The following is a 12,556-nucleotide window of genomic DNA, read 5'->3' on the forward strand; positions in this document are numbered from 1 at the left end:
GTGATCAGGGACAGGAGGGTGTAACTATGAGTGAGGCAGGTAGGGGGATCCAGGAGGTAGTGCTGCAGGAGCCTCAGCCATTGTCCTTGTCCAACAGGTTCAAGATTCTTGCTCTCTGTGTGGACGAGAGCAGAGACTGCAGGGAGGATGAGCAAACTGACCATAGCACCGTGGTACAGGGAGCCATTCAAGTGGGGGGAGAAAAGAGAAATGCAGTCGTAATCGGGGATAGTATAGTTAGGGGCATAGACACTGTTCTCTGTGGCCAGGATCGAGAGTCCCAAAGGCTCTGTTACTTACTTGGTGCCAGGGTTCGGGATATCTCATCTGGGCTGCAGAGGAACTTGGAGTGGGAGCGGAAAGATCTAGTTGTCGTGGTTCACGTAGGTACCAATGATATAGGTAGAACAAGGATAGAGGTTCTGCTGAGAGAATATGAGCAGCTAGGAGCTAAATTAAAAAGCAGAACCAAAAAGGTAATAATCTCCGGATTACTACCTGAACCATGAGCAAATTGGCAAAGGGTCAATAAGATAAAAGAGGTAAATGCGTGGCTCAAAGATTGGTGTGGGAGAAATGGGTTCGAATTCGTGGGACATTGGCACCAGTACTGGGGAAGGAGGGAGCTGTTCCGATGGGACGGGCTCCACCTGAATCATGCTGGGACCAGAGTCCTGGCGAATTGCATAACTAGGGATGTAGATAGGGCTTTAAACTAAATAGTCGGGGGGGGGGGGGGGGGTGGGGGAGGGTTCAGTTGCATGGAAAAACAGGAAGTTAAAGGAGAAGGTAGGAGTGCAGGTTAGTAGTGAGGCTGATTGTTACCAAACTGCAAGAAGTATACTGGTTAAACCAGAAGAGAGAAATAATAAACAGGCGAATAAAGCATCAGTGCTGAGTCGCAGGTTAGTGGGTATAGCCCAAATATGAGTTCTATATACAAATGCACAGAAGAAACTAAATGAGCTGCAGGCGCAAATTCAAATGGAAGATTCTGATGTGGTGGCCATTGCAGAGACGTGGTTGCAGGATGGTCGGGACTGGGAACTAAATATACCTGGTTATAAAGTTTACAGGAGGGACAGGGAAATGGCAGAGGGGGTGGAGTAGCCTTACTGATTAGAAATAATATCACCTCATTGGTGAGGGAGGATATAATGAGGGGAAAGCATCCAGGAGAGACCTTATGGGTGGAATTGAGGAACAGAAAAGGATCTAAAACTGTAATGGGTGTTGTGTATAGACCCCCTGGTAGCAGTTCTGAGGTGTTAAATTGTATAAATGCACAAATTATGCAAGTGTGTAACAAAGGTAGAGTAGTATTAATGGGGGATTTTAACTTACACATAGATTGGGAGAGGCAGACTAGCACCTGTCAGAAAGGTAGTGAATTTCTGGAATGTGTCCGAGATAGTTTCCTACAGCAATATGTCCTAGATGTAACAAGGGGACAGGCAATATTAGTTTTAGTTATGAGTAATGAGCCAAATTTAATTAGTAGCCTAATTGTGCGTGAATATTTATCAAATAGTGATCACAACATGATCGAATTCAAGGTAGCATTTGAAAGTGAAAAGCACGAATCAGTTACTAGAACTTTAGACTTGGGTAAGGCTGACTTTACCGGGATGAGACAGAGACTGTCCACGGTAAACTGGGTAGATCTGTTAATGGGTCAAACGACTGAAGAACAGTGGAGAATATTTAAAGAAACATTTAACGCAATACAGAGCGAGTATATATCCCGAGAGGAAAAAGCTCCACTTCACAGAAAAAACAGCCATGGACAGCTAAAGAGATTAGGGATAGCATAAAACAAAAAGAAAGGGCTTACAAAAATGCAAAACGCAGCACAGATCCGGCCGAATGGGATCGATATAAAGGCCAGCACACAAAGCAGCTTATAAGAGCTACTAAAAGAGATTATGAAAGGAAACTTGCAAGGGACATCAAAATCAAGAAGAAGAATAAATTTTATAGTTACATAAAGGAAAAGCGGGTAGTCAAGAGCAATGTAGGCCCACTAAAAGCTGAAAATTGAGATATTGTCTTTGATAATGGGGAAATGGCAGACATGTTGAACAAATACTTTGCCTCAGGATTCACAGCTGAAAAGGAGGAAAAGTTTAGTTTAGTTTAGAGATACAGCACTGAAACAGGCCCTTCGGCCCACCGAGTCTGTGCCGACCATCATCCACCCATATATACTAATCCTACACTAATCCCATATTCCTACCACATCCCCACCTGTCCCTATATTTCCCTACCACCTACCTATACTAGGGGAAATTTATAATGGCCAATTTACCTACCAACCTGCAAGTCTTTTGGCTTGTGGGAGGAAACCGGAGCACCCGGGGAAAACCCACGCAGACACAGGGAGAACTTGCAAACTCCACACAGGCAGTACCCAGAATTGAACCCAGGTCGCTGGAGCTGTGAGGCTGCGGTGCTAACCACTGCGCCACTGTTCCGCAACTTGCCGGAAGTACTGAAAAAATTAATAGCCGATAGGGGACAGGGACTTAATACAATTAATGTAAGTAAAACATCAGTAACAAGGAAATTAATGGAACTAAAGAGTGAGAAATCCCCAGGACCTGATGGTTTCCATCCGAGGGTGTTAAAGGAAGTAGGGGAGCACATTGTAGATGCCCTAACTATAGTCTTTCAGAGTTCCCTAGATTCAGGAATGGTCCCTCTGGATTGGAAAGTTGCACATGTCACTCCACTTTTTAAGAAGGGTGAAAGGGGGAACCAAGGAAATTACAGACCAGTTAGCCTGACATCTGTGGTGGGCAAGTTGCTGGAGTCTATAATCAAGGATAGGGTGACTGAACACCTAGAAAAATTTCAGTTAATCAGAGACAGCCAGCATGGATTCATGACAGGAAGGTCATGCCTGACAAATCTGATTGAATTTTTTGAAGAGGTGACTAAGGTAGTGGACAGGGGTTTGTCTATGGATGTTATTTATATGGACTTTCAGAAAGCATTTGATAAAGTCCCACATAAGAGACTATTAACGAAGGTAGAAGCCCATGGAGTTGAGGGCAAATTATTGATATGGTGAGGAAGTTGGTTGAGTGGTAGGTGACAGAGAGTGGGGATAATGGGTAAATACTCCGATTGGCAGGATGTGACTAGTGGTGTCCCACAGGGATGGTGTTTGGGCCTCAATTATTCACATTATTCATTAACCAGTTGGATGATGGCATAGTAAGTCATATATCCAAAATTGCTGATGATACAAAGTTAGGCAGCATTGTAGACAGTCTAGATGATAGCATAAAATTTCAAAGCGATATTAACAGACTAGGTGAGTGGGCAAAACTGTGGCAAATGGATTTCAATGCGGGCAAGTGTGAGATTATCCATTTTGGACCAAAAAAGGATAGAGCAGGGTACTTTCTAAATGGGAAGAGATTAAGTACAGTGGATGTCCAAAGAGACTTGGGGGTTCAGGTGCATAGATATTTAAAATGCCACGAGCAAGTGCAGAAAATAATTAAAAAGGTTAATGGAATGCTAGCCATTATATCTAGAGGATTGGAGTATAAAGCCACAGAGGTTATGCTGCAGCTGTACAAAACCCTAGTTAGACCCCACTTGGAGTACTGTGAGCAGTTCTGGGCACCACACCTCAGGAAGGATATATTGGCCTTGGAGGGAGTGCAACGTAGGTTTACAAGAATGATACATGGACTACAGGGGTTAAGTTACGAGGAGAGGCTACACAAAATAGGTCTGTTTTCGCTAGAATTTAGAAGGTTAAGGGGTGATCTGATCGAAGTCTTCAAGATATTAACAGGAAAAGACAGGCTAGATAAAAACTATTTCCACTGCTTGGAGATTCTAAAACTAGGGGGCATAGTCTAAAAATTAGGACCAGACCATTCAGGAGAGATGTTAGGAAGCACTTCTTCACGCAAAGGGTGATAGAGGTTTGGAACTCTCTCCCACAACCAGCAGTTGAAACTAGAACAGTTGTTAATTTTAAATCGGAGATAGATAGATTTTTGTTAAGCAAAGATATTAAGGGATATGGGCCAAAGGCAGGTATATGGAGTTAGGCCGCGGATCAGCCATGATCTCATTGAATGGCGGGCCAGGCTCGAGGGGCTGAATGGCCTACTCCTGTTCCTTTCTTCCTATGTCCTATGTTCCGATATCCTATGTCCAGAGGGATCTGTGTGTCCTAGTGTATGAATCGCAAAAGGTTAGTATGCAGGTACAGCAAGTAATTAGGAAAGCTAATAGGATGTTATCATTTATTGTGAGGGGAATTGAATACAAAAGTAGGGAGATTATGGACCACATCTGGAGTACTGTGTGCAGTATCGGTCTCCTTATTTAAGGAAGGATGTAAGTGTGTTGGAAGCAGTTCAGAGAAGGTTTACTAGACTAATACCTGGAATGGGCGAGTTGTGTTGTGAGGAAAGGTTGGACAGGCTAGGCTTGTATCTGCTGGAGTTTAGAAGAGTAAGAGGTGACTTGATTGAAACAAATAAGATTCTGAGGGGTCTTGATAGGGTGATGTGGAAAGGATGTTTCCTCGTGGGAGAATCTAGAACTAAGGGTCACTATTTAAAAATAAGGGGTCGCCCATTTAAGACAGAGTTGAGGAGAAATGTTTTGTCTCACTGGGTCGTGGGTCTTTGGAATTCTCTTCCTCAAAAGGCGGTGGAAGCACAGTCTTTGAATATTTTTAAGGCAGAGGTAGATAGATTCTTGATAAGCAAGGGGGTGAAAGGTTATTGGGGGTTGGCAGGGATGTGGAGGTGAGGTTACCATCAGATCAGCCATGATCTTGTTGAATGATGGAGCAGGTTCGAGGGGCCGAATGGTCTACTTCTGCTCCTAATTCGTATGCTCGTATGTTCGTCTGACCCTGGCTACCTCATTATACAGAAGGTCCTCGGGTATGCGACCGTCTTCCATCCTGTGGACGTGTCCGATCCACGGAAGTTGCCTCTGTTGGATTAGTTTCAACACACTTGGCAGCTCTGCCAGTGAGAGGACTGCCACAGTTGTGATTTTGTCCTGCCAGGATATACCCATAATATGCTGTAGACAGCGAAGATGAAAATTGTTGAGCTTCTTTTCCTGGTAGCCGTAAGTCGCCCATGTTTCACAGCCATACAGCATGGGTGCTGAGAACACAGGTTTTATAAATCATCAGCTTGGCCCTAAAGGGTCAGCTTGGTGTTATTCTGCATGTTTCAAAAGTTGGCCAAAGTCGGTAGCTGCTTCCCCTATGTGTGTATCGAGCTCTGCATCAAGGGACAGATTGGGACCGTGGACCCAAGATAGCAGAATTTGCTAACCACTTCCAGTGGGGTGTTATTTAGTGTGATCAGGGGCAGAGATTGTGCCATGACCATGGTTTTCTCAATGCTTATAGTCAAGGAGAACAAGTTACAGGCATGGGAGAGACAGTCAATGAGCCTTTGTAGCTGAGTTTCCGTTTGAACGATAAGTGCAGCATCATCAGCGTAGAGGAGTTCTCTGATCAGAGAACTTGTTTATGATGATTATTATGTTATAGGAGCTATATAAATACAAGTTGCTGTTGATGGTTAAAAAGTTGACTAGAGTCAATCTAATTGACAAGGAAGCTGATTTTTGGGATTATATTTAGGCAGCCTCCATGTTGGTGTCAGTCAGTAATATCAGTGCAACCTGGAACTATACAAAAAAAAAACACACAAATCATCATGGTGGAAGAATAAGAAAATATAAATCAACGTAAATTTACTTACATTGCCCTCCAGAGAAGATAATCAGATTTCTGCTGACCAAGTCATCTCATTTTCAAAGTTCACATTTAAGCATAGTATGTAGTATAATGCAGTGGACTTCCAGAAAACAGATAGTCACTTACAGGTGCAAGAGTGGTGAGTTCAGCTTTGCCTACATAGGAGTTCTGGGTAGAGGGAAACTATTTTGGGGGCATGGGAAATCAAAGGGACAATAAGCCTGGCTCACTTATGGAACCTGAAGAGGTTAGTTGCAAGACAACAGTGACAGAGCCTGGGAGCAGCTCACCTGCCTACTCTCGCAGTTCAGATACAGTGTCTGGCCTGCATTGCAGTTGGAGAAAGGAAATATAGAATATCTTTCAAAAAGTAAAACTTAAAACACCTTAGTTACCCAGATAGATTTTTAAAAGTTTGTTTACTTTAGAGATGTGCAGACGCCAGGGCAATCTGACGGAGTTGTTTAAAATAATAAAGAGACTAGACTATATTTATATTAACAGTTTATTTCAATTTTATAGGTTAGGGAGAACAAGTGGTTCTATGTATAACTTAGGCAAGGGCAGAACTAGCGAAAATGTCAAGACATTCTTCTTCCAGAGAATAGTGGACCTGGGAAACAAGTTGCCAGATTCACTGCAAAGCTTCAAAAGAGAGCAGGCCCAGTTCCTGGCTGGAGCAGAAATCATAACATACAAAAGGTATGTACCAAATAATATAAATCATGATCAGTGTGGTCTCCTGGACTAGTTTTGATCACCTAAGCGTGTTGGAAGAGGAATTTTCCAGATTTTTTTCTTTTACCTAAATTAGACATTTAAAAAAAAAAATGCTTTTTTGCCTCTCCCATATGTCTGCTGGTAGGTGGATGTGGGTGGTGTTGGCAATCATGATGCTTAAGGCATCACGACCGTATAGGGCACGCTAGATGTATCAGCTGTTTTTTTTCCTGTCCATCAAATCCATATTGCTTGTATAAAACTTGGGTTACATTTGCAATGTTACAGGACATCTTGTACTATATCATGGCAGCGTTATCCTATCGTGATGAAGATAAATCTTAGGAATTTGTAATCTGAACTTGGAGATTTTGCAGAGGTCAGCAGCCATCACAGACTTTTATGTCTATTAAAGTTAATAAATGATGGGGGCAGGCTAACCTCCAAATTCCTGGTACACAGCTGCAGTGTGAATTCATGACCTAATCCTAATGATACAATGGGGGCTAAATTGGACAAACCCTGAAAAGCGGTGAGGGGATCACCATGCGCACTTACGTCCATTCGATGTAATGCAGGCAACACGACATCTTTGTGCTGCCTGCTCATTATCACGCTTTCTGCATGCAGCCAGTGCTAACTGCATTGTTGACTGGCTGCACGGATCAGCAACAGTCCCAAAATTGATACTTGCTAGCACTACTTAAAGCTTGCCTCCACTGCTTAAAGCTAGCTTGCATCTTTTAAACGGGAAGTGCATTGTGGCCGGAGGTGTAGGGAGTCCTTTGAGAGCTGAATTTGACCAAGGAACTACAGAAGAATTGCTGGTCATGGAAGAGAGCATGCTGCACTGGAGATCTTGGTGGAGGAGGTGGAAGGAGGAGAGGTCTCCTGTATCCACGGCGGAGTGGGGGGGGGGTGCAAGAGACCCTCCAGGGACATGATGAGAAGGCAGTGGGAGCAGATAGCCACAGAGGTCAATGCTAAGAGTTTAGCCCTGGCAACCCTGATCCAGTGCTGCAGGAAGTTTAATGATCTCACAAGAGTAATCAAGGTTAGTAAATGCATCTTCAAATGCCGTATCCCACCAACTGCACCACTTGCCTCAGCCACTGCTAAATCCAAAACACCTCCCTCATTCACTTATCAACAATCTCTATTAATCAGAACTCATACCTAAAATCCTTTGCTTCACCTCTCCCTCACACACTTAACACTGTTGGAAGACTCATTCCCACTTTGCACAGCTTGTGCATGCTGCCAGCTATTCAACCATGACAGCAACATCACCCAAACAGATTGCATAACACTCATGTCCCTCTCTTGCAGGATAAGGTGGCATGCAAGCGAAGGTAGCAGGATCTAACCAGAGGGGGACGGGCACGTCTGCCTGCTCTGACCCCCATAGAGGAGATGCTTATGGCCATTATCAGAAGGCCATTGCTGAGGCTGTGGCTATTTGTGGTGCTGAATCCAGTGAAGATGATTGTATTTTCAAAGCTAATCCTTCTTCTCACATCCCATTTCCCCTATCATCAAACAATCTCTTCTGACTTACAAGCTGCAGATGGTGTAATCAAGCTTACTATCCAGCTCCTCTCGGCACAACCTTACGCTTGTCCCTTTTTCCTTTCAGCACCCAAGAAGTGCAACCTGGCCAGGCAGTTGAAGAAGGTCAAGAGAGTGAAGATGAAGACACACAGTCACATGATTTCACACTAGCAGCCACCAGCTCAGATAGTGACACTGCGTGTATCTTAGAACATATAGGTTAGACCTGCATATGGTGAGACATTGAGCACAAGCGGGTTGTAAACAAGGTGCAAGGATTGAACAGGTACCAACTCACTGGAGGGCATGATCACACAAGGGTTCTGCTGCAGAGGTCTTCGATGTGCCAGGTTACAGAGAAAGGCTGATGGATGTACACACCAAAATGCTTGGTGCTTGTACACACCAACATGCTTGGTGCATTGGAAAGCCTCCCAGAAGATCTATGTTCAATGTCGAGGAGCATGGAAGGATCCAGCACCAACTTGGCATTGGAGTTTTGTGCAGAGCTTGGAGCTCATCTCTCAGGATGACAGCATTCATGATCCCACCCCTGCCACTTCACCAGTGCCCTTGTTATTGCTTCTCAGCCAGCCAACCAGACTGCTATTGCCCATACTGAAATGGTACAATCTGAAGCTGGGCTTTCTAAGCCCAGAGTTGCTCTAAGTTATCCTCCAAGACCATCAGCAGCCTTCCACTAGACATGATGTAGTCATTGGTATAGCACTGCACAGGAGCACTTGCAAAGGCACTTGCAAGACAGGCATTAAGAGAATGCATAAGGGCGATTAGTTTAATTTTGTATGCAATATGGCATGGTTTCATTCATAAATTTGGTGTGGAATATTTATTTTGTGATGGCTTTTATTGTTGTTTTGTGGGCCAGGGAATGATTTGATGGTCTAAAACAGAGGGAAGGTAAGACGTGTGGTACTGTTGGTGAATGGAGAATTGGGGTTAAGGTTACTAGTATCACACATGAATTAGTTCTTCATGTATAGCCCGGGCAGAAATAAAGTGCTACCTCCCCTCCTCTTCCACGTCTTTCTCTTCCATGCCCTCCTCTTTAGCTTCTCGCCTGATAGGTGCTGGCAAGGGCTGTCTCCTCGTGATGGCAAGGTTGTGCAGCGTGCAGCTTACCACCGCGAATCTTGAGATCTGCTCAACCGTGTACTGCAGGGCTCCTCCAGAACAGTCCAGGCAACGGAATCACTACTTTAGCAAACACTTCACATTTCTTTTGGCAGCATGGCTCTCATTATACACATGCTGTGCATGTGTGTGTGGGTTGTGAATCGCAGTCATGAGCCATGTCATCAGTAGATATCGGAGGCCACTGTCTCGCAGCAGCCATCCTTTGGTTTGCTGTGGTTTTTGAAATACAGTTGTCACAGCGGATTGCTACAGATTGAAGCATCATAACTGCTGCCAGAATACCAGGCACTGAACTGCTTGATGCGCTGCCTATAGTCACACATCAGCTGGATATTGAGGGAGTGGAATCCCTTTGGTTCTAGTACATGGCAGCTTGTCTATAGTGACCTCCCCTATGCAACGGTGGATTACAAACTGCGAGAAGCTGCTAATATCTCCATAACCAGCCTGAAAGGAGCCAGATGCATAAAAGTTCATAGCGACAATTACCTTCACAGCCACTGGTAATGCTGTCCTTCCACTGCTCTGAGATTGGAGTTGTGGCTGCAGCTGTTGGCAGATTTCAGTGACAACCTCCTTCGTGAAGCACAGACATCTCACACATTGGTCCTCACTGACGTTCAGATAGAATTGTTCCCTGAACCCACTGGGTGGATATGGCCTTCGGCTGAGAGCCCTTTTCCACTCCTCCTCATCCATCTTGCAGTGATGTGTCCTACCCTACATGGCCTCTGCTTTTTCCCCTAGTCATGTTCGATTTCAAGAAGAAGGCCTACTAGTACACCCATGTCTGGGAGTAACTGGTATGTGCAGAAATGTTGAAGTCAGCAATAAATACTTCCACACCTGCCACACCTGTAGACTTTTGAGACTTGAAACAACTATAGAAAACACCAAAAATGTGTAGAATTTTAGCAACAACCAACAGGAATCAACCAGCTACTAATTGGCGGGTAGTTGATGATTCCTTTAAATAACACCAGTGAGGGGTGTCCTTCCTGCCATTTAACGTGTGTTCAGCTGTGCAAGGTTAAGAAGGGCACCAGCTGGAGCATTGAGCTCCAAAATTGCAGTTCTAGTGTCAAATTAATGTTACACACTGATTGATGCCATGAGCTAGCTACTCTGCATAGCTCCAGCAGAAAGTAACTGTGTGTGAGATAATGCCTTCACCAAGATGGCGTCCGGTGAGCTACGCATCAGAAATATGTGCATGCGTGCCATGGATGCCATTCGGGAACCCTAACGATACTCACATCACCTAAAAACAGGCGCTAGCTACTGAGCCCAATTTCTCACCAAGTAAATCATTTCACTTTATTTCTTCTTTTATCTCAGGTTTCAATCAAATTGGATTCAAATCTCCTTTTCCTGACACCTCTCAGAGCCCTACTTAAAATTAATTTGGGCAATTCCAATAGGCACAGGTTAACAACATAAAACTACAAACAATTTGACTCTGGTTTTGTGATACTCCATGCTAGGTGTGGACACTCACTACATAGGACTGTAGGCCACATATGAAGCTTTAGCCTTACAGGGAAACTCTGTGACCAGCAGAGCCATCAGGAGCGGTCTCTCACAAAACAATTCTCCTAAATTGACTGCCTGTCTGAAAAGGACTGAACTCTCAACCCAGTTTTATTAGGTGCCAGTCCATAATATAGAAACAGTCACCATAATTCAAAAATAATTGGTACAAGTTGGCAATTTCACTTACAATGGTTACAGGAATAGCAGGGAAGGGTATGAGATAGGTAATTGACACATTGTTGCTGTTCTAGTGAGGTTAGGGTTAGGGACAAAGTGTTTGCTGTGCATGTCGTACTTGACCTGGAAGTAAATGATGCTGACACTGAGTACCAATGGTGGATTTTATTTTCTTTGTATTAGCATCCCTCCTTGATGAGCACAAGTGTTGAAGAGTGTCCCATGGATAGTGGTGGTGGGAATAACTAAGCATGATGTGACTTCCAAAGAAGGCAGCTATGAGACAACTTGTGTGCACCAGTGAACTCTTTGATTTAAAGGGAAACGAGTCACAGAAAAGTATCCTAGCATTAAACCTGTCATACCCACAGTATAAAACAATACACCTCAACCACACTCCATATCCCATTGCTCGTGGCTATCTGTCACAGGACAGAAATAGTCTATTATTCCTGTTGTTTAATCCTTTTTTCTCAGGAATGCTGCAGATACAAGCAAACGGTCAAAGCTGTTTGATATATTCATCAGTTCTAACCTGCGAGGTTCTTAATTCAAGAATATTATTTTTATGTCACAATCCAGTGTAGAAGCTTTATAAAAATCCCTTCCTATTGTTGAGTCTGTATTGCTTCCTTGTGGCAGTGCAGTGTAAAATGTCCATTGGTGAAGTGATGAAGGAGTTCTGGTAATTTTTTGTTCTACAAACCCTGATGACTTTTCCTGTCAGTTTGATATGAAGCAATACATTTTCACATTATTTTGCTTCTATTAAAAGAAAATTAGCTCTTTGGGATTGCAGTACCAGATCTCAATTTAAGCCGTAAACACAGACTATAATTTTTCAAGCATATATAGCAAATGCAGATTTGTTTCTTGTATTCTGTAGCCTATTCCCTACCTGGTCTCTTTTACCCCTGCTGGCCTGCCTCCCTTCCCCCACCATCAGCAATTTTTTTCAACTTCCCTTTTCTCCATGAGCTGAGATATACTGAGGTATAATTCCATAGGCACCTATTACCTTCCAGTTTCCAAGATATTCATGTGTCAGCCTCAGCTGGATATTAAACGGCATTTGGTGGGGTGCTGGTGTTGGGGGTTCTGTAGAGGTGGGGGAGGTGTTGGTGGTAATCACTGCCAAACTCATCCTGTCCACACAGTTTCTGTATTGTATAACTGCTGGGACTTGATGGTCTGCCATGCTTGCCAACTGACATCATGGCCACCTCTTTTCTGATAGCCTTCTGCCAATTATAGTGCTGGTAGCGGAGAAAGCAATCCAAGAGTACACATCAAACTTAAATTTAAACTCACTTTTAACCAAACATTCCAGGCTGCAGTCAATAGGGCAGTGGTTCAATATGAGGGTAAAAATATGTTGTGTATGTTATCACTGGAATATGTGGCCTCAACAAGCCATAATAATGTGAATGATTGTACAGTACATCATCAGTATTGTAATGTATGGAACTGATAGTCAGCTAAATGGTGCTCAATGAAATACTGAGCAGTAGAGTTCTAATACCAGAGGATTGTGGATTCAAGTCCCACTTCAGGCCATGAGTACATGGTTTAGGCTGATACTTCAATGGTGTGCTGCGCTGTCTTTTGCAAGAGATGTGAAACTGAGGCATCATCTGTCTATTCAGGCAGGCATAAAAG

General features: G+C 43.7%; 1 protein-coding gene across 3 annotated transcripts in view; it reads right to left on the reverse strand.

The window, feature by feature from the left end:
* The window catches only part of LOC137376333 (filamin-A-interacting protein 1-like), a 412,771-nt gene that overhangs the window by 280,157 nt on the left and 120,058 nt on the right, over positions 1-12,556 (reverse strand). The window lies entirely within an intron of this gene.

The sequence above is a fragment of the Heterodontus francisci genome, chromosome 13 (assembly GCF_036365525.1).
Source record: "Heterodontus francisci isolate sHetFra1 chromosome 13, sHetFra1.hap1, whole genome shotgun sequence".
In the NCBI taxonomy this organism is placed as follows: domain Eukaryota; kingdom Metazoa; phylum Chordata; class Chondrichthyes; order Heterodontiformes; family Heterodontidae; genus Heterodontus; species Heterodontus francisci.